The sequence below is a fragment of the Oncorhynchus gorbuscha genome, linkage group LG12 (genome assembly GCF_021184085.1).
Source record: "Oncorhynchus gorbuscha isolate QuinsamMale2020 ecotype Even-year linkage group LG12, OgorEven_v1.0, whole genome shotgun sequence".
Classification (NCBI taxonomy): domain Eukaryota; kingdom Metazoa; phylum Chordata; class Actinopteri; order Salmoniformes; family Salmonidae; genus Oncorhynchus; species Oncorhynchus gorbuscha.
Genome location: NC_060184.1, coordinates 26,719,575 through 26,722,993, shown reverse-complemented (window position 1 = coordinate 26,722,993; position 3,419 = coordinate 26,719,575).

Here is a 3,419-nt window from a genome sequence, read left to right as displayed (position 1 = left end):
ATTTTTTTTGGTATCATGGGAGTTGAGCAAAAGGACCGATTGCAGCAAGCCCTGTATTTTCGCTGCTGTCACTCGGGCCTGGCGTTCGTTGCACCACCAAGGATCGGGCTATATCTAAATCCAAGGAAATAATAATAGAGAATACATCTCATGCGCTCGGAAGACTGACACTGCCAGGATATAGGTAACGTAGGCCTAACACAACGGTTAGCTTTTTTGTGTCTTTTTAGATTTTCAGTGGTGTTTATTATTATTAGTCTATATGCCATGTCGACCTCCAATAATGCAATGGTGACTAACAATGTATACGCATTAGGCGCTACTGTATTGGATAACGGTGCCTAGCCAGCTGGTGGAATACGTAGTCGTACATTTTGGTGCAAGACAGTTGCTTTCAATGAGGTTGCCCTCATTACGCGCACTGCAGCTCGTCATGCAGTTGCCATTACAGTAGCTGTTACAGTGATACAGAGAAAGACTAAAGGGGCCCTGTCTCTCCTCGTGTTCACAGCGGACCTTGATTTAAATGTCCATACAATTAAGGCACGCGGTGAATGCCAAGAGAGAGGGTAAACATCATCAACATGTACGGTGTTTGTTCATGTGTCATGTGTCATAGGTCGTCAGATAAGCCTCTACCTCAAAAGGTGAAAGGTATTTCTTTGGAGGTTCTGTACTGTGCTTTGTGCTAGCATTTCTGTAAGGAAGCGACTGGAGCGCGCCATTCCATTCTCTGCTATAGCCTGCGCGGTTAATTGCTGTAAGGTCGAGGTGAAATCTCATCCATATAAATACACACGCTGCGTTTTGTGGAATTTAGATCTTTGTAAATTCTTAACTGGGACACTTAGAACATATACCTAGAAGAGGGGAATCTGGATGACGACAAATGGAAATTAATAGACTATTAAATCAACGTGTTTGTTGTATGACAATATTAAGTGAAGGCCTGTGAAATGGATTGCATAGCTTCCTATAATGGAACGAAAGGCAAACACTGATGCGCACAACGCGTTTTGTTACACAGTGATGTGTATGGTCAACAAGAGATGCGCAAAATAAAATTCGCAGTCCAAATCCGGACATCAGTGACATAATCCGTGTGGCAGGATTAGTTTGTCCCGCCTAGCAGCGCATGTCAAATTACTCAAGGAATACAGTGTCGTTATAGGCCTACATGTTTCGGGTCAGGGTAAAAGGAATGTGATACGATTGATATTTTCAGCCATCTCATATCAGCAGGGATTAACAAAAGGTTTGTGGATTATGTCGATTACGTTTTGCATGCATTTTGTAATATTCTGCAATTATGATTGTTGTAACCAATTCTTTGCAATAAAATCTCACAATGCACAAAATAATGTTAATGTATTTTTTGAAACCAGAAATTATGCATCGGTTTTGTTTCTTTGGTGCGCTATGTTCAGACAATCCACAAATGTGAAATTAATAACATGGCTTGTCAAACTGCAATGCAGAATGCATGTAAAACTTTCATAATGATTTTCTATATTTCAGATAACATTCCTGAACTGTATCTGGTGGTAAAGTGCATTAATCACAAACGGAAATCATGTCAAAGCTTGTCATAGTAAACCAGAAGTTTTCGGTTCGACAGGTTCTTCATTAAGAAATGTAATGTTTAAGATTGGTATCTTTTTTTGCAGCCAAATCGAACGAAAGAGCATAACTTCAATTTGCAAATGTACCACTGTTCCTCACAATAATTTTCATACGGTGTGAACGTTAGCCTGAATATGATCGATAATACATTTACATATCATGCACTCTGAAAACGACTTGAACAGCACGAAAATGTTCATTCTTTAAAATATATATATATTTTTAAGACTTAGTTTAGCTTATGTTTTCCCTCTAGGACCTTTGCATTTATAAATAGACCCACAGAGTGATTACGACAATACCTAAAAAGGTAAAACGTTGTGCTTATTGTAGTTTGAGATAGTAACTATGTATTTCAAAGTAATGAGTATGTTTGGTATAAAAATGAATCTTTATGATTTAACTATCAAAATCGGTCTAGACAAATGAAGGCAGTTGTACAATAATTTTGAGACAGCATGAAGACTGTTGGGGTGTCCGTTCAGGCACTTGCATCTTCATCTTAAATTGGTTTATATAGGCTAGTTTGTTTCTTTGCAATGGTAATTCATGGACATTATAACACAGGATTCCTGATTTTACATCCTTACCGAGAATGCTGTTCTGTTGTATCAAATTGTCACAATTCCCGATGTCAGTTGGATAATATAGTACAGGTAGGCTGATGGACAAGCGAAAAGAGGCCTGACATGCCTATATGCATAACGCAATTTTAATATATTGGTAAAAAACGTTATTTCAATGCACTAATTTCTAATTAGTATTTGACGTAATACCGTTTTGGATTTGACGTTGGTTTCAATTAAAAAATTCGGACAAACGGAAAATTAGGCCTATGTGGAATAATTGAACATGCCTCTGTTTCATAAACGCTTTTCTGAATGTTTTAGGCCTCGAGCTCCCAATAGATAACTTTGAGCAGTAGGTCTACTGGATGGTGAAATTCCTGCTTCTCTCTCTCTCTTTGGAAGTAGAACTGAAGAAGCAGTCAGAAAAACGCATACATATATGACAAGTTTTATGGTGCGTAAAAGTCTGTGCAATAGGGTCCTGCATTTAAAAGGCCAAACCTTTAGTCGCGGGTGTTTGTGGTATAATTATAACATGAGATAATTTTGGATAAAAAAAGATAGCATTTAGGATTTTCTGTAGAATTTGTATGGATAACATAAGTGTACCCTATAGGTGGCCTAAACAAATAATCAACATTTATATTGAAAATGAGGTAAAAAAAAAGATATATATTGTCAGGTATGGAGACAAAATAGAGTGGGTTACCACAAAGATGATCTCTCAGTGATACCTTGCTGAGGAGATAACTGATACCTGTGCTGACCTCATTTCTGTATACCCCCGCTTAAAATAAATATCGTCATGAAGATACAGTCCTATAATCTATGATGTTCCATTTTGCTCTACAAGAGACAAGTTATTTTACCTTTTACCTAAAAAAATCAGAATGATATGTATTTGGGTGGGCCTTTCTAATGATGTCCATGAATGGGTATTTTGGTGGCTGATAACCTTTGTCCACAAGGGGTATTCTTCAGCTGGGAATCACTCCACCTGAGTGGGTAAGGGTGCGATGATTCATAACATTTTTATAGACCTAGAACCCAATTTAATATCAGGTAGTCTACTAATAGCTATAAGATAATACATGCACTGAGCTGTGTGGTCTACCTTTTCTGTTCAGCAACTAAATGTCATTTTGGTTGAACACACAATAAAAATAATGGGGCCTAACAGCTCTCCCATTTTCTAAATGGCCTTGTATTTACTTGTATTAGAAGAAA